The sequence below is a fragment of the Dermacentor andersoni genome, chromosome 2 (genome assembly GCF_023375885.2).
Source record: "Dermacentor andersoni chromosome 2, qqDerAnde1_hic_scaffold, whole genome shotgun sequence".
Taxonomy (NCBI): domain Eukaryota; kingdom Metazoa; phylum Arthropoda; class Arachnida; order Ixodida; family Ixodidae; genus Dermacentor; species Dermacentor andersoni.
The window spans coordinates 203,724,868-203,748,012 of NC_092815.1; the positions used below are offsets into that span (position 1 = coordinate 203,724,868).

General features: G+C 48.5%; 1 protein-coding gene and 1 pseudogene across 1 annotated transcript in view; one reads left to right on the forward strand and one right to left on the reverse strand.

The window, feature by feature from the left end:
• LOC126540135 (endothelin-converting enzyme 1-like) overlaps positions 1-23,145 on the forward strand; it is a 78,844-nt gene that overhangs the window by 49,628 nt on the left and 6,071 nt on the right. The window lies entirely within an intron of this gene.
• Positions 16,468-19,033, reverse strand: LOC140216181 (uncharacterized; annotated as a pseudogene).

Consider the following 23,145-nt stretch of genomic DNA (forward strand, 5'->3'; position numbering starts at 1 on the left):
CGACGTCATCAATGTATTAAATTGCAACAACCATCCGTCATTATACGATGTCCCCGCTTCTGGGAAATCTATTTTACATCGCCTTGCCTCCACGTGACGATCATTGCCCTCTGCTTTTTCTTGGAAGTGCGGTGGCTGCCCGACTAGGCCAGCCACCCTGTTCTCCGCTTAACCGAGCTCCCAACAACTGGCGACCAAGGACACTTACGTTTTCTTTTTTTGAACACTTGCCGTGCACGACGCTGCTCCTACTACTGCTGACAGAGACGCCATGATTAGATTTCCTGTCGTGGCCGCAGAGCTCTAGCTTCCGACCTTTAGGCCCAAGAATCCTCGAGTTTCGTTTATGCAAGTAGAAGCCCGTTTTCAACTCCCGCGCATCGCTTCACAGACAGCAAGGTACCTGCACGTCATTGCCGCGCTACCCTCTGACATCCCCGACTTGCTAGCGGGAATGCATTCGGCCACAGGACACAACGACCTGAAACGCGTGGTCCCGCAGCGTCTCGAGCCATCGCAACAGAGTAGGCTCCAACAGCTGCTCTCCGAGGGACTCGGCGACCAACGACCATCACAACTACTGCAGTGGTTACATCAGTTACTGGGTGAGCAAACCGCAAATGCGAGCCAGCTTTCAATTTTGCGCGAGCTGTTCTTGCGGTCGCTCCCACAGTCCACACGCATAATGCTGGTGTGTTCCGACGAGGCGAGTCTCGATCGGCTAGCTGCCCTCGCTGACCGTATATGCGACTGCTCGTCTGCAGCACAGCTACTTGTCATCGCTGCGAGAGTGTCAGCGCCAGGAGACCAACCTGGAGGGAACAGCGGACCTCCTTGCCAGTGCACTGGAGACGTTGAGGACGGATGGCAACATTGGTGACCAACTTCGACACTAGCATTCGCCTTCAGTCTCGCAGCGCACCTAGAGACTCGCCGCGACAGTTGTTGAGGTACCATCGTTGCTTTCACCAACAAGCAAGTCGCTGCACCCATCTCTGTTCGTGGACAGGAAACGCACAGGCCATTCGCTAACGGCGACATGGGACATGGGCTCTCGCGCAAGCCGCCTATTCTTCCTTGTCGACCGCATCACCGGCACCCGCCTCCTCGTCCATACCGAAGCCGAGATGTCTATGGTTATCGCCACGGCCGCAGATAGCAAGTCCACACCCATGCCCACGCAGTGAACAACACTGCCATCGCGTCCTATGACTCCAGTGCTTGTGGAGATGCTTGTTTATAATCGCCGATGTCAGCTTTGCCATACTGGCAACGGACTTCCTCCGCTATTTCAGCCTAGACGTGAGTGTTCGCGTTCGGCGCCTAGAGGGTAACGTCACATCGATCGATGTACTTGGCCTGCTGTCCAACCTCACCTCATCTTGCATCAGCACGTTTCGGCCAATCTCAAGGTACAACAAGATACTTGCTGAGTACCTGCATCTCACGAAGCACCGAAAAGTTGCGCTGTCTATGAAACACAAGGTGACACATCATATCATCAGCACCGGCCCATCCGTCGCCACACGGCCATAGAGGCTCGCTGGACGAAGGTTGCAGGTCACCCGCCGTGAGACCTCACACATGCTTCAACTCGGGGTTACTCTTCTAACTCCAGCAATTCTACACCTCAGCATCTGGTTCCAAAGCAGGAAAGTGGCGACTGGCGGCCTTGGGGTGATTCCGGAGCTATGAATGCCGTCGCTACTCAATATCCCTTTCCCCACATACATCACTTCGGCGCTTGTCTCACAGAAACCGCAATGTGCAGCAATATCGATTTGATGAGCGCGTACCATCACATTCCTGTAGAGCCGAGTGACATTCCGAAGACAGCAATCACTACACCATTTGGAGAATTTGAGTTCGTCCATTTGCCTTACCGTTTGAAGAATGCGGCGCAGGCTTTTCAAATGTTCATTGGCGAGGTTACGCGTCGACTCCCGCTCATGTTTATCTACCTTGACGACATTCTCATTGCAAGTCGCACAGGCGAAGGGCACACGGCCTGTTCCTAAAGCCCCACAAATCCATTTTCATAGTTGAAGCTCTGGATTTTCTCGGCCATCGCATTCCAGCCCAAGACATCAAGCCACTGGAATCACGGCTGCAGACAATCGAGGACTTCCCCTTTCCAACCTCCTTCCGAAAGTTGCTCGAGCTTCTGGGGCTCATAAATTTTCACAGGCGCATTATACGATCACGTACATAAGTTTTTCAGCCGCTTACCGACCTGCTGCGTCGCGACTCAAAAAACCGTCTACCTTCCGCTAGTCCTCGGAGCACGAACACGCTTTCCAGGAAACCAGAGCGCGGTTGTCGACTGCAGTGTTGGTGATTGATTCGTTGCCCGACGCGCCCAATCGTCTTATCGTAGACACATCGACCACCGCAGTGGGTGCAGTATAGCAGCACGATGGCACAGACTGGGGCCCGCTGGGCTTCTTCTCAAAGCGCCTCACACCTACACAGGCTCCCTACAGCACCGTCGAGAGGTAGATGTTGACCATTTATTGCGCTTTCAAGCATTTACGTTTTCTATGTTTTACAGCAAAGTTGTTAAGGGCTAATTCCCCCAGGATTGTGTCCGTGAGTAGACACAAAATCCCGAATACAGTGCAATGCAGGGCCGATCCACGGCGGCGGTGAAGCAGGCGTTAATTACTACCCATACGCGGGCCGATCCCGAAGATAGTGCAATGCCGGGCCAACCCACGGCGGAGGTGAAGCAGGCGTTAAGCACTCCTCATGCGTGGGCCGATACCGAAGATGGTGCAATACCCTGCCGAACTGCGGTGGAGGTGAAGCAGGCGTTAAGCACTTCCCTTACATGGGCCGATCCCGAAAATAGTGCAATGCCAGGCCGACCTGCGGCTGAGGTGAAGCAGGTGTTAAGCACTCACCTCACGTGGGCCGCTCCCGAAGGTGTGCAATGCCGGGCCAACTCGCCCGGAACTCAAGGAGGCGTTAGGCGCTCCCCATACGTTGGCCGACCACGAAGATAGTGCAATGCCTGTCTGACCCACGGCTGTGGTGCAGTTTGCCATTAAGGGGCCCACGTACACAGCCTTGCTGGTCATCTTTCTTGACAGAGTGGAGGGGCACGGAGTTTTTTAAAGCGAAGCTTTCTTTGCCTCCTCATTCGACTTTCACACTGCTGCTGCTGCTGCTGTGGGCTGCTATGGGCTGCGGTGGCTGCTGCTGTCACGCACACCGTCTCGGGGGGTGGTTCAGAGCGTGTATATAGATCACAAGCGGGAGTTAGAGAGGAAAGGCGACGGGAAAAACTCGTTTTCACCCCATCGCGTCAAATGTGCACAATGCTCTCTGGAGCTCCCTGGCCGTCGCCACATTAGCCTCTTGACAGCCGTAATTATCCGTGACTCCCCTCAGAAGTATTGCAGAAACTGCAGCGCTTCCCTTTCTACTAACGTGCGAGGCCAGACGGGACGCAGATACAACTGTAGAGAGGAGAAGAGAATGAGAGGGCGGACCAGAGGCAATTCTCATATAAGAGAGGGGGGAGGTGACATGAGAAGGCAAGGAAACCTCACTACTATACGACAGCGGTTGCGGGGAAGCAGGATAAGCTTGAATTCAAAGTACAGTACAGAACGTTGCGGCTATTTCTGAAAAATAGACGCCATGCAAATATGTCAAGCGGGCAGCTTACGCACGGCGTGCAGAAGCAGAGCCGCATTCATTAAGGTACACAGCAGGGTCCAGGAGATACTACGGAAGCGGTCGACCGTCAAATTAACACTTCTGTGCCCGCCGCGTTAGCTTTGCGACTATGGCATTGCTTGACGTCGTGGATTGAATCCGTCACGACACCCACATTTCGACGAGGGCGAAATAGAAAATGTACATGCACTTAGATTTTGGGACACATTAAAAAGTATCACCATGTCAAAATTAATCCGCAACTACGGCTTGCCTCGTAATCTGAGTGTGGGTTTGGCACGTACAGCCCCATAATCCAATTCCAATTTAATACTTCTGCTACAATGCGATGTGCCATGTGAGGAGATGACAACGCTCAACCCTCTCATAGGTCATAAAATATGGCGCGCAACAACGCCTCAAGCAAACACCTCTCCCTGTGTGTTCTGTGTACTGCGCAAACTGCAGTGATTCACGCAAGGTAACATTTAACGTCAACTCACCACTCTCGTATTAGCCTAAACATTGTATAAATAAAGCTGTAGCCGTCAACATCACCACTAATTATCGCCAATCAAAGCGTCCAACACGAAAAGCTTCGCTTAGATCGATTCCCACAGTGCGTGGAATCTGCATAATTTTTCTTGCAGGATGTAGATTTTATATTCTGCCCAACCGCAAGCCGCCAATCTTTGTTTTCAAGAACAATTACTCATACTCAGAACGTAAGCTTCAGTAACTTTCCTTTATCTCTGAATTTTCTACGGACATCCGCCATATCTCTGGAACTCGAAATCAAGCTGGTGACGCGCTGTCGCAGATTGGCGCGGTGCCTACTTGCCCTCTAGATTTCCAAGCTCTAGCCTTCGTCCAGCAAAATGACCCCAAGATGCGCCAATTGCGGAAAAAAAGCCCGTCGCTCCAGCATGTGGAGGTGCCGCTTCCCTACACAACATTGGTCACGTGCGACACATCGCAGGCAGCTCGTCGCCACTTCGTGCCCCATTAGTTTCGGCGGCCGATATTTGATTCACTGCATGGGCTAAGTCATCCCAGCATCAGAGCGACACATGGCTTATCGCGAACCGCTTCCTCTGGCCAGGGATCAAAAATGTTCGCAACTGTGCAAGAAGCTGCCAAGCCTGTTAAGCCGTGAAAGTGACCAGGCACACGCGTTCAGCGGTGTAGCCTTTTCGACCACCAGAGAGCCGTTTCGATCACCTGCATTCAGCCTCGGCGGGCCTCTTTCGCCCTTCCAAGATTCCTGGCACCTCCTCACGGGTGTCGGCCGGTACTCGAGGTGGCCTGAGGCGACGCCTCTACAAAACATCACGGCGGAAACAGTGGCGGAAGCCTTTGTTGCTACGTGGGTGTCGTGGTGCGGTTTGCTTTGCGATTAACTACTGACCATGGCCGACAATTCCAAAGCTCGCTTTTTTCTGCCCTGGTGAGACTGCTGCGTACGCGCCTTTATAACACCATGGCTTACCATCGATAGAGCAACGGCATAGTCGAGCGTCTCAACTGAAGGCGTCATTGACCGTTATGCTCAACAGGCAGCACTAAGAGGAAAGGCTGGCCCTTGTACTACTGGCGATGCGAACAACAATCAAGGATGACCTCTGAGTCAGTGCAGCCGAGATGCTCTATGGATCAGCAATCCGCGTTCCAGGCCAGTTTTTCGGCACCCAGCGAGGCACTCCGCCAGCAGCCGCGCAGCACTTAGAGAGGCTACATTGCTGGCCCAACCAGCTTCGACCTATGTCTCCAGGTATCGCCCGCGGGCAGCCTGTGTTTAGCTTCCCGGCAATGGACCATTGACTCCTTCCTATAAAGGCCCCTTACGTGTGGTTTCGCGTTCGGAGAATACCTTGAAGAAGGATGTAGGCGGCAAAAAGTCAGTATCGTGAACCACGTGAAATCAGCCTAACTTGAATACTAACTCTTCATTTCCTAGGTATACTTTGTGGCGCAAAATACATTTCTTGAAAAAGGACAGAAGAAAAGAAGACAGTGAAGCGCCAAACTACCAACTGTTTAATGACAGCCTGAACAAACATATAGAAGAAAAGACAACTTCCGCTCATGCGCAGGGAGCCAAGGTGTGACAGAACAACATGGTCATGACAACATACTTTGGATAAAGCACATTTCTGCGGAATATAATACGATAGATGTATGGCTGACACAATCAGACCCTTTCTTTTTTATATAAAACGCTTCCAACAACTCCCTTGCAGTTTGGTCCCTACTTTTGCCAAGAATCAATACTTGTTCAAAGCATGGCGTACAACGACAGGCTTTACAGTGCGCAGGAAGATGCGCGTTGTCACACTTACCGATACTGTTAGCGTGTTCCCTCAGTCTGTCATTAATACAACGTCCCGTTTGTCCGACATATGACTTGCCGCAATCTAGGGGCATCTCGCAGACCACCCCTTCAACACAGTCCCTGAAATGTTTGGCGTGCTGCTTCTGGCAGCCCCGCGGCCCTCGCGTGTGATCCGGGGGCACAATTGAGCTGACTTGTTGGGAGCCGAAAAGTCAACCGGAATGCCATATCTGGTAGCTACCTTCTTGAGGCTATGGCTCACACGGTGCACATAAGGTACTTCTGGTTTTACTCGCTCCCTTTCCTTCGAGTGCGTTTTCCCACTCGCAGCGGTAGTTTTCAGCTTCTGTAGGCGGTACTGTAGGAGGGACAGAACTACCGCTGCGAGCCTTCCTGAAACTCGTTATCCCTGTTTATAACCTTTACACTACGTGTGCTACTCCACCTGTCGGCCCCTTTGGGGACTTTGTAGTCGCTTGCTTCAGTGTGCTTAAATAATATTTATCTGCCGAATTTAAGCTAAGCTGGCCGCATTTTGCTTCTGGGCTTCTCTACTAGAAATTGGAGTTCATAATGTGATGTATGTGCAGTCTCAGCAACTGTCTACAGCTAGCGTATTGTTTTCAACGTAAGCCAAGATCAGTTTGACCGAATATTTAGTTCCTGAAGAGCCGTACGAAAAACCAATTTTTGTATTCTTTCGCGTCCACAGATGTATGCAATGATCAAAGCGAAGATCAGTGACAAGGGCCTCACGGAGAGGGGATTTGGGCGATACAAGGGAGCACACCTGTTCTACTTTTTTCTCATTGAGGTGCGTACGGAGAATAAGCTTTCTGCGCATTCGTATCATCCTTTATGCTGGCTCATTGTCGAAGCCTTTCAGCATATAATAACGTCTGTCGTATGGCATAAAAAATTTAGTCGCAGTGATGACTGTCTCTGTGTAATGAAAGGAGAAAATCTAGAGCACGTATGAATTAATTTTTTTGTTGTTCAAGAATGTACGTCTTGCAAACATTAGAATTGTTGCGACAAATGAGAACATTAAACGTCCGTGGCGGTATCTTAGTGGGTATTACATTTCGTTGGTGAGCACAAGGTCGTGGGTTCAATCCGGACCGCGGCGGCCACATTTTTGTAGAGGCGAAACGCAAAAACGCTCGTGGGGCACTTACATTGGCGTGCGCGTTAAAAAGCCAGAGGTGGTATAAGTTAATACGCAGTCCCGCACTTTGGCGTACCTCATAATCAGATTCCTATTTTGGGGCGTAAAACCTCGAAATTTCGTTTAAGTTTTAATAATGTTGTAGTTAGTAATGCAACATTATCACAGAAGCGCTAGGTCCTTTGCGTTCTTATCTATATTTTCTTTATTATTATTTTGTAAACTCGGAGGTTTCGGTCATCAAATTTGGTGTACACATCATCCAGAACTTCGTATTAGATAATCGCTTAAGTTCACATGTCATAACTGGTTGAAGCCAGTGAGTATTTAAGCCATGTCTATTAGGACAGAATCATGAGACTACACTCAGGGACAACTTTCTGTCATAGTGAATGCAAAGCTACAGAGGAGGAGCTCCTGAACATATGTTACTGCGCCAAATGATGCGGCAATGTTAGGCATCAGATTTGGTATTGATTGCTTCTAATACAGATAATGAATCAGCGTTACTTGCCGCTCCGGCATGATTCTAGAGCGAAAGTTATTGTTTGGAATTTTCCAAAACCCGGAATAGTAGCCCGAAAAAAGAAACTTGTACTTCAGAACTGCGTGTAGCACTTTTGGCCTTTATTCTCAGCTATGTATTGACTCAAAGTACGATGGAAGATAAAGAACTGTTTGACTGTGGATTCCAGTCGTAGAAGAAGAATAAAGCAAGGTTCTGCTGCTGTCAAGCTTGAAATGTTCCACTGGCGCAGTCTGTGACAGGATTGAGACCGCAACTATGTGAATAACGCTGACTGTATCCCGAAGTTCACGTGATGAGGCATTTTTCTCAAGATGTGAGTTGGATGAAGGCACCAAGTCTGATTTGCTCAATAGCATAACGACTCCCCAACTGCGCGAATTCATCGCTCGAAAAGTGGGGAAGACGCTGCAGGAGCTTGACTTTCAAATAGCAGTGAAGCTGAGGTTTAAGCACTCCAAGTTTCGAGAATACACCATGGTTCTACTTGTGCAAACGCATGCAAACGTTTCCCCAAGCAATGAAGGCTCCTCCGTTGACTCGTTCCCCCTATAAATGCTCCCTCGTCGCAGCAGCATGCAGGTCGAGAACCTTCTTACCATAATCTAATTCTAGCAAATACCCAATAAGGAGATGGTAAAGCCTTATACATTCGATGGCGAAAGCTCAAGCCTACAAACTTGCGCAAAGTTCTCCAAGCAAGCATGCGAGAACACACTCAAAACAGGAGGCCGGTGAGCGCATCACGAGCATGCGTCGCTTTCTGACTGGGCCCTTTTAAATGTGGTACGAGCTCTATTTCGCTGTCCACAAGATGGACAGATCGGACGAGTAGGCAAGGATCTTCCTGGTATCTTTCGACGAAAACCCATTTGAAAGGTGGGACTGACAAACCTGTACGAATTCCCTAGAGTCTTCTTATTGAAAGTGGTGGCTTCTTCAGATCGCGAGCACGCAACTTCCGGAGGCTGATTCCATGACGCTTATTAGTCATGGCTTCCCAAGGAACTCCAGAGACAGATGCAAGTGAAATCACTCGAAACTGTGGAAAAAATTCTAGGTAGTTTCAGAAACATCTCCTTGATTCAAGTACGCAAAATCTGCCTTGTCCAGGTTATGCTCCCCTAAAAGTACTATGGAGCTCACGCGACCGTGACAAATGGCATGGAAGAAAGTGGTCCGTCAAGGTAATGTCCTGTGCCAGTGATGACCGCCACCCTGTCGCTTCTCGTTTAGAAGCAGTGAAATGAAAACGCTAATAAAAGGGGGTACCCAGTCACACCAGACGAAAAACAGTTTAAACTCTTTTCTAACGGATCTTAACATTCTTTGCATTAAACTGAAGATAGTGGTGAAGGTATTCACACATTGGTAAACAGTAGTTCATCCGTGTCTGTTACATATGAAGTGTTGGTGGGAAGTAATCATTCAAAGAAGGCCGGTGCAAGTGCGAAGCATTGATGGAATTACACAAATTTATGACAAAGAGACGAAAGCGAGTGTCTCTTATCAAAGCCAGGACGCTGATATTGACACCCTCGTAGCAAAATTATGCAACTCTAAACTTTTACTTTCGAAACCAGATAGGGCGAGCTCGAAGTTAAACATTTATTGGAACAATGAAGTGACTATGGCCGAAGATAAGCGCGCTGCCCTGAGTATCGCGGATCGCTTTGTTAAGTGCGAAGACGACGTCCGTAGGAAATTCCTCGAACTTGTCCGTTTCGACAACTATCGGCCAGCAGCACTGAATTTTCCTTTTGTTTCAAGCTGAAAGATATTAACACATCGGGAGAAAGCGCTACATTTCCCATGAGTGGCAACTTTGGTTGAAAAGCCAGATCCACAATATTTTACTCGAATATTACGGCCATCATTGTCCATGTTCGCCTCACCCATTCAACTGGCTCTGAAAAAATATGGATCTCGGAGGCTCTGTACCGACTACCGAATCCTGAATCACGAACGGATCTATTACTTTTCCCAATGTCAAGAATAGACGGAATATTTGAGGAAACCGGAGGTTGCGAAGTTTTAGAGCGTAGCTCTTAGGCACCCGTTGCTACGTTGAGTGTCGGCATGCCTCCTCCTCTCTCGACGTCACCGGGTGAACCAACACTGCGAACGATGAAAGAGCGAACACGGAGCGGCGCGACTAATGAAAGACGGCGAGGGCAAATAGAGAGTGAGGAGGAAGGCGGAGGAGGAAGTTGCAGCAAGTGAATCAGGAGGAAAGCACAGGAAGCCACCTTGAATAACCAACAGATGGCTGTCACGACCACACGTCCGTAAAGCCCCTTGATACTTTACACGTCCGTAGGGAGCCTACATGTCGCGCGGCTCCGTCGGCGGCGACAGCTGGCTCCAAGGTTGCCTAACGGCGGCTGTGGCGGCTGCCAAACATGACGGGCCGCCATCTTGGTCGCCAAGGTTATGCCCAGCCTGCTTTGAGAAGTACGCGCGTTTAGGGAATATCAGCAAAGCAGCTTTTCAAAGGCGTCCTCCTGCTGAACACGATCGAGATTGCAGGATCGATCGTTTGCTGCTGCATTTACGTCTTTGGTAAAGGCTATTCGTAGAAGCGCGCGAGCACGCGCAGTTTCATGTTCATTATAGAGCTCGGTGTGGCGCAAATCCGGTGTTGTGTCCTTCCTGGTATTCAGAATGTTGCTAAGGCGTATTTATTCTTTCCCAGGTGAGCTCGTGCGACCGACAGAAAAATATCTGAGCATCATCTACTAATGTGTAAGCACTCTTACGCCGCTTCAGTGTTTCGCCAAAATTACGTTTCCATGGCGGCACTGAAGTAACGCGTCTGGCTTTTATCTCACCGTTCTTCGATGCCACTTTTAACCCAGAAAATGATTCCTTTCTGTTTTTCGTTAATCGCGTGAAGGCGCTAGATTAAATAGACCTTAGTGAATTCGTTAGTTGATTTTTAGTGTTCGTTACCATATATATATATATATATATATATATATATATATATATATATATATTGTTACGTGTGGAAAGACACAGAATAAAGAAGCTATATACAGGTTATTTACACTGGAGCCAGATCGCCAGGCCGACACTCGCTCGCGGCAAAAGGCACAGACCCCCTTCGTCGTCGTTCTCGCGGCGGCTCGTACCTTCAGCATCACTCGATGATATCGTAATACTACTCCCCGGCGGCAAAAGCGCCGTCACGGTGCTGTTAAATATCCAACGCGCGTGGAGAGTTGTAGGGTTTGAGTCGGGCGACGTGGACAATGTCACTGGCTGTCACAGTGGAGGACGTAGTGGGCGTGGCTAGAGCGATTTCGTAGGTGACATCGGTTACTTGGCGAAGCACGCGATAGGGGCCTGTGTAGCAGGAAAGCAGCTTTTCACAAAGCCCAACTTTACGTGATGGTGACCAAAGCAACACGAGGGTGCCGGGCACAAAATGGACATCACGGTGACGGAGGTCGTAGCGTTGCTTCTGTTTGCCTTGAGAGACTTGTAGACGAGTGCGCGCAAGTTGGCGAGCATGGTCAGCATGGGCGATAGCGTCACGGGCATAAGCGCTAGTTGAAGCTGTGGTGGACGGAAGTACAGTGTCCAGTGGTAGCGTCGGTTCACTGCCATACAAGAGGTAAAAAGGCGAAAAGCCAGCAGCTTCAAGACGGGAAGAGTTATACGCAAATGTAATGTAAGGTAGAGCCTGGTCCCAGTCACGGTGGTCGTCTGAAACGTATTTGGATAGCATGTTTGTAAGGGTGCGGTTCAAACGCTCAGTGAGGCCGTTCGTTTGAGGGTGGTAGGAGGTGGTAAATTTATGCTGCATTGAGCAGGCACGCATGATGTCGTCAATGACTTTGGCTAAGAACGTACGGCCACGGTCTGTGAGCAATTGACGCGGGGCACCGTGAATCAAAATGATATCATGCAGGAGGAAGTCCGCAACATCAGTGGCGCAACTGGTCGGAAGAGCGCGGGTTACGGCATAGCGGGTCGCGTAGTCCACCGCGACTGCAACCCACTTGTTTCCTGATGTAGATTCCGGAAATGGGCCGAGAAGGTCTAAGCCGACACGATGGAAGGGCTCGGCGGGGATGTCGAGCGGCTGCAGGTAACCAGCGGGGGGCTGGGAAGGCTTCTTGCGTCGTTGGCAAAGTTCACAAGCGGCGACGTAACGTCGTACGGAACGGGCAAGGCCCGGCCAGAAAAAACGGCGACGTACACGGTCATAGGTTCGAGATACGCTGAGGTGTTTTGCTGTTGGTGCGTCGTGAAGTTCTTGTAGAACGGTTGAGCGGAGGTGCTTAGGTATGACAAGTAGGAACTCAGAGCCGTCCGGATGAAGGTTACGACGGTACAGAGTACCCTCGCGGAAGACGAAGAGGCGTAAAGTGGCGTCGGCCGGAGAGTGTTCAAAACGGTCGATGAGTGCTCTGATGTAGGCGTCATGACGTTGCTCGTCGGCGAAATGAAGCAGCTGCGACACAGAGAATACACAAGCAGCGCTGGTAATATTGGAGGAGTCAGGGTCGTCAACAGGGTAACGCGACAAGCTGTCAGCGTCTTGGTGCAAGCGGCCAGACTTGTAGACCACGGAATATGAAAATTCTTGTAGCCTCAAAGCCCATCGACCAAGCCGGCCTGTAGGATCCTTTAGCGATGAGAGCCAGCAGAGAGCATGATGGTCAGTGACTACAGTAAAAGGGCGACCGTAAAGGTAGGGACGGAACTTCGCAACCGCCCAGACTACAGCAAGGCATTCTCGTTCCGTAATGGAATAGTTGCGCTCCGATGGTGTGAGGAGGCGGCTTGCATAAGCAATAACACAATCCTGGCCACACTGACGCTGGGCTAAGACGGCACCTACGCCATGGCCGCTGGCATCTGTACGCAATTCTGTAGGGGCATCAGGGTCGAAGTGGGCGAGAATGGGTGGTGAGGAGAGAAGAGTGACGAGACGAGAGAAGGCGGCGGCTTCTTCAGGGCCCCACAAGAATTGTACGCCTTTCTTCAATAGATTAGTCAGGGGTCTAGCAATTGCCGCAAAATCTTGAATAAGACGACGAAAGTACGAGCATAGCCCGACAAAACTTCGAACGTCTGCGGCTGTCTTCGGAACCGGAAAGTCTCGGACAGCGCGAGTTTTGTCGGGATCAGGCTGTACTCCGGAAGCGTCAACGAGGTGGCCCACAACAGTAATTTGGCGGCGGCCGAAACGACATTTGGACGAGTTAAGTTGCAGGCTCGCCTTTCGAAATACGTCAAGTATAGCTGTTAGACGCTCAAGGTGAGTGTCGAACGTGGGCGAGAAGACGATGACGTCGTCGAGGTAGCATAGACAGGTGGACCATTTGAAACCACGGAGCAAGGAGTCCATCATACGCTCAAAGGTGGCAGGGGCGTTGCATAATCCAAACGGCATTACATTAAATTGGTATAGGCCATCAGGTGTGATGAACGCGGTTTTTTCTCTGTCCATATCGTCAACAGCAATTTGCCAGTATCCAGAGCGAAGATCAATGGAAGAGAAATAGCTGGAACCGTGGAGGCAGTCAAGGGCGTCGTCTATACGTGGGAGCGGGTAGACGTCCTTCTTAGTAATGTTGTTCAGATGGCGGTAGTCTACACAGAAGCGCCACGTGCCATCCTTCTTCTTAACCAACACTACAGGTGACCCCCAGGGACTGGAAGACGGCTCAATGATGTTTTTGTCTAGCATTTTGTTGACTTCACTTTGAATTACTCGGCGTTCAGACGCAGAAAATCGATATGGTCGTCGGTGAATAGGAGTAGCATCGCCAGTAAGAATCCGATGCTTGACCGCGAGCGTCTGGCCTAAAGGGCGATCGTCGAAGTCGAAAATATCTCTGTAGGACGATAACACTTGGTAAAGGTCTTCAGCCTGCGCAGAAGACAGGTCCGTCGCAATCATTTTCTGTATCTTGGGGTCGGCGGCCGAGGCTGGCATGATGGGCCCCCTGAGCTCGCAAGAAGCATCGGTCGATAATGTTGCCACGTGATGGTCGCCGAGACAATCAACGTTGGCAAGGCAAATACCTTGCGGTAGAATTTGCTTTGCCAATCCAAAGTTACAGATAGGTAGGAAAGTGCGGTTCGCCGTAATGGTAAGTATACTGTGAGGCACGGTAACGTCATACTGTAGCGGAATGTCGGGCAGAGGAGTGACGAGGTACTCGCCATCAGGGACTGGTGGGGAAGACGAGAGTTCAATATAGGCTATTGATTTTGGCGGCAGGCGAATAAAGCCGGTGGGCCGTAGGTGGCACTGGGGTGCGTCAGAAGGTTCTGTGAGAATCGGCAACTCAAGGCGAAGGGTACTGGCAGAGCAGTCAATAAGAGCAGAATGCGCGGAGAGAAAATCGAGGCCGAGAATGAGGTCGTGGGGGCAATGAGCAATCACGGTGAAGAGGACCGGAGTGTGGCGGCCGGCGATGCTGACACGTGCCGTACACATGCCGATGATAGGCACAGTACCGCCATCCGCAACGCGGACGACGCGTGCCGACGCTGGGGTGAGGAGCTTGTTCAGTCGTCGTCGGAAGGCAGCACTCATAATAGAAAGATGTGCACCTGTATCGATGAGTGCCGTGACAGGATAGCCATCAAAGTCAACGTCAAGAAGGTTTTGGTTCGTGTGTAACGTCAGCAGAGGATTTGAGGGCAGAGTGGACAAGGCAGCTTCACCTCCAGAAGCTGCAGTGCCTAGTTTTCCGGCTGGATCCGGGAGGCGATAGGCGACGGAGAGAAGCGACGGGGTTGGGGCGAACGAGACTGATGGCGTCGAGGTGAGGGCGAGCGGCTGTAGCGAAGGTTTGGGGCAGGAGCATCAGCGGCAAAGGGGTCATGGCGGGTGGCATAGGGAACAGAAGGTCCAAAGGGGCGGGAATGAGCGGCGGTGTATGTCCGAGGAGGTGGTGGCCATCGGTTGCGGCAGTGACGAGCGACGTGGCCGATGCGACAGCAGTGAAAGCAGATCGGCCTGTCATCAGGGGTACGCCATTCGGACGGGTTGCGGCGCGGTGTGGGAGACAAAGGCTGCCGGGGACGAGGAGGGCTGCTAGAGAACTGGGGAACCGTTGGTGTAGAAGATGGACACACGGAGTTGAGACCCATGTTCTCAAATTCCTTTCTGACGACTGCCTGAATCAGCGCAATCGTGGTTGCTGGTGGATCGGGATGCGTCGCGGAGAAAGCTGGCAAACCGGCGGCCTCGAGCTCGCGGCGAACAATACGAGTTACATAGTCACAGGGGTATAAAGTTTGTAAACAGGGATGAAGTGCCTCAGACAGGCTGTCTGAGGCACTTCATCCCTGTTTACAAACTTTATACCACAGTGTGCTATTCCATCTGTCAGCCCCTTTCTTGTTTTTGATCGTCACAGGGGGTGGTTTGACGCGGTCGACCCTCACATGTCGACGTAGCGGCAGTGTTGGGGAGTCGCGTGATGTGATGTGTGATACGGCGGCTCTTAGCTTGTTCAAGGCGACGGCATTCTTTGATGATGTCGTCGATAGTCGAGACGTGGCCGAAAACAAGCAAATTGAAAGCATCGTCGGCGATGCCTTTGAGCACACGCGACACTTTATCTGCCTCAGACATAGTATCGTCAGCTTTGCAGCAGAGAGCTAAGACGTCGAGGATGTATGAAACGTAAGGCTCTGTAGATGTCTGAACACGAGACGCAAGAGCCTTTCTCGCGGCAGCCTTGCGCCCAAGGGGGTCGCCGAACAGTTCCCTGAGCTTTTCTTTGAAACTGTCCCAGCTGTTTATCTCGTCGTCATGCGTTTGGTGCCACACGCGTGGGGTGCCGCCGAGATAAAAGATGACATTGGCGAGCATGATCGTTGGGTCCCACCTGTTATTAGCACTGGCGTGTTCGCAGAGCTTGATCCATTCGTCAACGTCCTCTCCCTCCAGGCCACAGAACACACCAGGGTCGCGATGTTGGGCAACCGTGATAATTGGAGCAGTCGGAGAAGCCGAAGCCGTTGCAGAAGCGGTCTCGTCACCGGGAGGCATGGTGACAAGCTCGATGTACCGACCACTCCGGAGTTCCGTGGTGAGGACGGGGATCGCCGACCTCCACCAGAATGTTACGTGTGGAAAGACACAGAATAAAGAAGCTATATACAGGTTATTTACACTGGAGCCAGATCGCCAGGCCGACACTCGCTCGCGGCAAAAGGCACAGACCCCCTTCGTCGTCGTTCTCGCGGCGGCTCGTACCTTCAGCATCACTCGATGATATCGTAATAATATATATATATATATATATATATATATATATATATATATATATCCTAATAGATTGTAAAGCTACCAGTATTCTACATTTACGCTACTATAACGATTAAATGTGTCAACTTCGCCAATTACGCATTTTTGTGCAGATAAAAGGAGTTACATAGAGATTTTGCGGGGGTGCCCCGCGAGGAATGCTTACACATTAAGAATATCGCCACAGGAGTACCATTCTCGAAATAAGAAAAATTGTGCATGCAAACTAGACCACAATTGCACTACCCTCCCAGTCAATCTCATGAAGCACTCTACACAAACTGGCGAACTGAACGTGCCCATTGTATCAATTTAATACGTAGCCATGCATTTTTGAGAAATATCTAGGTTGCTGTTGCGACACAAAATAGCGCATCTATGTCTCCACATCCGAGTCGGCATAGTCTCAAGCGCCCTTTTATTTACACACATTTTAGTGGGTGAAGACACACACATTTCACGCCAACTTACTTTGTTGCATTGCTTGCCTGGCATGCAAAAACACGCTCGACGAATGACAGGGTTACATGGGAAATCCAACAAGCATACAAACATATGTCCTAATTATGAACAGTAGTATCAGATTTTAAACAGCACTTTACCCAACCGCGCAAGGCATATTAAAGTAACATTGATCATTTCTGACTTTTTTCAATGCATGTACTGAAAAAACATCCTGAAAACACAGCGGCTAGGAGCCAAATTAAAGCCGAAATGGGCTACACAAGTGCACAATGCTGATGCGAGCAAAGCAGAAATAACCATTTTACGATAAAGCAGCTGGAAAGAGTACTCTTTGCTACATTGATCACAGTCGGAAAGCAATCAATGCGATAATACCTGCACCAGTAGTACTTTGAGCAGGGACACATATATGAACAGAAATATTGGAGAAATCAACCCACATAAGAAAATTACCCAAAGCAAAACACTGAAAATTAAATCACATGTTAAAATAATGTACAGAACAAGAAAATGTCGTGAGCAACTTGCACTCAGCTATGACAGCAAAAAAGCAAGTTAACAAAAGGCATGCTTTGAACGAAAGCATGCAAGTGTTTATTTTTTTGGTTTTGGGTACCTTTTGCAGGCTGTGATGAACAGCGAAAAGAAAATTTAACAAGAAGATATTGTACAACTATTTTGAACACATACCTATGCAATGTTACGCAGAGAAGGCAGCAATTTCCTTTGATCATCAATCTGCGGCATTGAAGTTGCGTAGAGTTCTTGACAAACGCACAGTCCACAACGAGTAAACACACAGCTCCTCGTACTTATGCCCTGCAGGTGTATTCGTATAAAAACATTTGGTGGCTACTCTGAAGTCTAAGCTGACTGCAGAGGTATCCCAAGTTTGCGGAAGCACAGGTTTTGTTCGATGCCCCATTTAGCCGTTGTGCATGCTTTTGCCGAAGGTAGATATTCAGTCTTGTTCTTACATACTTTTCGAGAAGCATCGTCTCTACCTTAGGCTTGTGCAAGTCGCAACATCCTATGTGCATTTTTACAGACTTCTACAGGGCAATCAAAATGCTAGAAAATGGTTTCTTGAGCTTCATGGCTTCATCCATTTCTGCAAAAGTTTCGAAGTACTCTTCGCAATCTATCAAAATACTGATTACAACTTGGTTTGGCTGAATGAGGTTCCCAGAATTCTTGAGATATTCCTTCAGGTGAATGAGGCTGCTGTATTCGGCAGAAGTATTGTCAATCAATACCTGTTCACAGCTCTTGCAGCTTTCCATAGACTTCATAAGAGACTTGAGAAGAAAACCACCCACGTAAGCTATGTTGTCGCACTCCGCAGTCGTCAGATCAATCACAAACAGGTTCTCCAACTCTTCAGACTGCTGCCTGGGGTCTTCTGCCAGCTTCAGGCTTGGATCAAGGAGGTCAGCCAAATTACTACTGTCATCAACGTTGTAGCTAGAAGACTTGGGTGTATGCAGAAACTGGCTAACACAAATGGCCTTCAGTGCGCATTTCACGTCGTACGCACTTGGTGCGGGTTTATTGAGCCTCACTACTGAAAAAACATTTTCAAGGCAATCCTGGATTAACCTAGCAGTAACGAGGTACAACTCTCCGTGCTTCGCCAGGAGCTCCTCCGACAGGCACAGTACAACAGTTGTCGACACCAATAGATGCTTTAGGTGGCTTCCAATGTGCAATCACTGCCATGTTCATTCGACTGAACGTGGCACATGCAAGCTCCAAGGTTCTAACTTCTTCCTTGTGCTTTACGAGATCAAAATGGCCTAAAGGGACGATGGGGTGTCGCGATAACATCAAAGTGTACCACTAAGTCACAAGGTAAAAAAACCATGCAGTTTCTTGTGCTTCAGGCTTCAAGACGTTTTGCTTGATTAAATACTGAATGGCAGGAGGTGCTTTGCGGAACATTTGCGCTGCGATGTCTACTTTCATTTTTTTTGTCCGTTGCTGACGTGAAAGTCCGACAGTTTATTAGCGATTTTGAGGTCCTTGCTGCTACCATATTTGAGAACAGCCTTGACATGTCCAATGCCAACAGTTGTTCCTGGTATGTCATGCTCCTTTGCTGTCTCTACCGCCAGGGTAAAACTGCCTGCATGAAGAAGCTGACCACGAATATATTTCAAAACACGAGCAGGATTGGCCAAGAAATATAGCTCCCTGCCATCCAAGTGGGGGTGTGCAACGGAGCAGACAGTTTCTGAATGTCGGTGACTTAAAAGTCCAAGGAGGCGCCACACTGCCCTGTTCGCTCTCCCATGTCACTTGTCACAACGGCACTCTCAAAGAGACCTCCAAACAGAGCTCAATTAAATGAAACACTAGCTCCTTCAAAATCATTCCGTAAGTTGAACGACCAGCGAAGTGGTAAGCGATGACTTGCTTCCATATTGTGTTTAAACCCCCAACCATAATCACAAGGGCACGGTTGGCGACATTCGCACTTGATTCCTGTAGAGTCGTACCTCCAAAAAGACAACCGAGAGAGGGATCATGTCCGAAGCCCTGGCTGATCTCCATTTCGTCCATGAGAAGCACACAGTCCTTCTCGATGTCTTCCATTGTTACCGCCTTGCGTTTTAAAACTTCCAGCACCTCAGTGAAGATGCCAGGCAGAAAACGAATGTTCTGCATTCTTCGAATCAAGGTCCTGTTTGAAGGCAGCGGATATGTCAAAGACCAGAGAAATTCGTAGATTCGTAGCCTGTCTTACCGCACGCATCCTTGATTTGGAGGGCTACTTGTATAGTCTTCTGCGACCACTTGTGAATTCTGGTTTTTGTTGCCAGAGCCTTTGCTTAATCTGCAGCAAGAAATGTTTATTATTTTGACGCATTTAGTTCTTGCTGAGCTAACTTCATTTTCTTGTTAAGACTCCGTACTTTTGACCTGGCTTGTTCATGCAGTCGTAACCAATTTTTACACTTCCTTTTTAGGTCGCTATTTTTTTCGCAGCTCAGCATTTTCTCGGCGCAACATCAACAATGTGGGAGTTGCACTGCCTCCAAACAAAGGCAGTTGGCGTGGTTGTTTGACCATGTGGAGAAGCAGTGCTGTCTGCGCCATTTGCTACAAAGTTGGAACGGAGATGTGGCAGAATTGCTGCTCACACACTATCTTGACTGGACTCAGGAGGGCCGTCTGCTTCACTTGCTACATTGTTGGGAGGCAGATTGGGTGGAGAGGTGGCTGCTGACTCACGATGATATCTCAACTCGCCAGTGTTGTCTTCACCATTCGGTGCCTTGTCGAGAGGACTCTTGGACTGAGCATTTTGATCAGGAATCTTTACGTCACCAGGATGTAGAGGCAGCTTTGCAACGTCCCCAGATGTGCAAATATGTTTGGTGCGACACGAATTTGCAGATGTAAAGGCACAGGTGCGCTTCTTTGGGAACTTCCGGTGTTTTCGAGCAGCTGAAAAAAAAATCAAAGACGGAAGCATCACAACAATGAAATGTTTGCGTATATAGGAAACAGCTTGGATACCCATTTTCGCTTTGCAGAGTAAGAATTACTAGGAAAATTTTAGCAGTTTTCTTAAATGAATCGCACCACCCAGAGCATATTATGAACCGTTTCAGGTGCTTCGATTCCAAAAAAAATGAAATAAGAATCAGATACCTCCGTGCAATTGGGCTAATGAGTTCAGATGTTTTTTTTTTTTTTACCAACATAAATTAGATAGACGAATGTCGAAGCGAAAGGGAACATTTTTTTTCTCTTCCAGAATAGATTTTATATATGTACTTACCACGATAGGGAAACAGAGTTGAGACAGCATCCGGGCTCAGCTTTTTGAATCCATCTAGCCTGTGCTCTTCAGAACTTGCATCTTCAATATGTGCCTAGAATTAAAAAAGAACAATCTTAACAAAATTATTTGAAAACACAATAATTTGTTTAAGTTGCTAGAAATTTAATATAATGAAAACCCCAATGAAAAATTTATTACCTGCTATTTGTTGCAATTAAATATTTAGGCCATGCGGTCTACATTTCTCAGTGATGCACCAAACGACCGTCAGAAAGCGTATCTTGAACCATTTACGAATTACCACATACATATCAAGTTTCTTTTAAACAGTATGTGAAAAATATCGCGCCCTAGATCACCATGAAAGACACGCGAGTGCATAATTATGTGCTCGTTGAACGAAAAATATTTCGTCTAAATCACTTGGTTGTTCGTGCCTAAATCACCATAAGCGATCTTAGCATTAAATCACCACAATCGGCCTTTACGGCCAGGCTTGTTTGAACTACGTTTGACAAGTTCGGTTGACTGAAAACAAAATCCATGCAGATCTCTGCACGACCGATCGTTAGCTAGGGAGGACGCTCGATCTCTCGCTTCTGTTACCTACTGGTATCAAAATTGATCTTGACCTCTTACTTACTGATGCACTACGGGAATTTTTATGTGGAACTTGGCGACAGAAAGCTGAAATGGACAAGTGAGCCCTCATACGCAGCTTGGCAGTGCACGACATCGGTTTTTACCTTTTGTTACCAGACCGGTCAATTACTTTTATAACATGGTATAAGAAAGAATCATAATCATAAATACCACCCCCGTGCGCAATTTCAGCACAAAAAACGCAGCGAATTATTTTTTTTCGTAGATACAATAAATATGCAGCACACTACGTACAAAGCCGCTTGTCGAACGTAGCTGAACGATGCATAAAACTCTGAACTGCAGAGCATTCCAAGATTGAAATGCAGCTGCAGAGGTAGAATGTGTTATACAACCAGGCTTAGTTATGAACATTTACGTTTCATTCCTTCTTAATACGGCATAATGGAACGCATAGCCTCCACTCCACTCCACGGACATATCATTTAGCAGGGCGTGCTGCCGCTTAAAAGGCGACAGGGCAGTGACGAAGGCGTTGGCTGTACGGTTTACGCCAGCGATGTGCTTCCCACGCGGTGGTTCATGATAGCGATAAGCAGACGCAGTGGTAGCACACCCGGCTAAATGCTATCTTCGTTCGTGCGCGAAACGCTTGGGAGCAGTGCAATCACGACGCGCAAGCAGGCATGTCACGTGGTGTTTTCTTTTTTTTTGTATTTCGCCGGTATTCGCAGTAAGCTGAAAAACACTAACGCTTAATATATAGAAAGTTAGAAACTGTCTAATCAGACGTTTTGCAAACCGCTCTGCAACTTTCTAATTGGATTTCTTTCCTAGCTTTGTTGCTTCAGAAGTTAGGTAAATAATCTTGACCAATTATCTGATTAGGAAAAATACAAAAAATAGCATGACACAACATTGCATACAAAAGAGAGCAACATGCATTTGGTCGCCTCGTCTTAGAGTGCATCGACATATTTTTAAACTCTGGCTAAAGTTCCGTAGCATATATTGCTACGGAACAGCCGCCACAGTGCGGCTGCACTGAGGAGGGCGAAGACGACGTGTGTGTCGGCTTGATATAGCGTAGCCATTTTGGCCTCCGTTAGCTTCCCTGTAAATAAATTGTAAGTAGTATTCCGCTTCAGCTACACGTAACAATATATATATAAGGAATACAATATAATAATATAATATATAATAATACTATTTTTTGTGGTATATCCAAGACTGTCCCTTGCAAAAAGTATGAGATGGCTTCCCGCCGAATTCGAACGCACACTTGAAAAAATATCGGTTGTTTTCAAGTTTTATTCATTTTCCTTTGCGCTGGACATTCCATAGAAGTTAACTCTGACTATCATACGAAAATTTAACAGTAATATCTGTGTATGGTTTTTCGGCCAGCATACACGTGCCGCGAATCATTGACGGTGCCTGAAAATTAATAATATTTTCTTCTTTTGGCTTGGACTGCTAGAAGTAAAAAAAAACTTAGAAAGCTTCTTTTTCCTTATTTGCGAATTATTTGCTTACATGAAACATTTGCCTCATGTACTCTGTTTTTGCTATTCTGTAATTCTAAGAAAATAATGACGCTTGGCCGGTATAGTTCACAAAACATAATGCAGATTCACCTACATGCATACTCGCAAGTGTTGCGTTTTCTTTATACTCTGCAAATTGCGTCATGAAATTAGCTATAGTTGATATTGGTACGCGCTATTCCCGTGCACTGAAGAACGCATCACGCCGAGCGTGGAAGAATGCCCCAGAAAGACGGTGAAGACGACGGTCAGAGTAGCGCTCGTGTTGTTGTTCTGCCATCTTGCTTGCAGCCGTATCTCTCTGTATATATCTTGCAAATAATATTTCCTATCCTTTTTGGCTATTTTTATCCCCGTAGCATTTGAGTGGAGGTGCGCGGCACCCACACGGTACAGCGGAGCTCCGCAGCGGCCGACGCTTGGCTTTCTCCACGATGGCGGAAGAGGGGTCGGCGGATCATGGATCATGACCGATTTCAGCCCTACCGCGAGCTTCCCGAAAGCTTCGGCGACGACACTCGCTCCATGCCGTATCGTCGTTCACCATCCCCGCGTGGTTACTAGTGCTGTTTGCCGTTGTCTCGTCGCCAATCTTCTCTCTCGCTCCAATTCCGCCGACCTACGTCACCGATTGAACGACTCCCTTGGGAAAACTAGACGACGCAGCTCCCAGAGGTGATGCTGCATCGACGACTCGCCTGTCAAATCCTCTAACCACACTGCAGACCAGAAGGAACCTGATAGACGTTAAACTAGATGACGCAGGT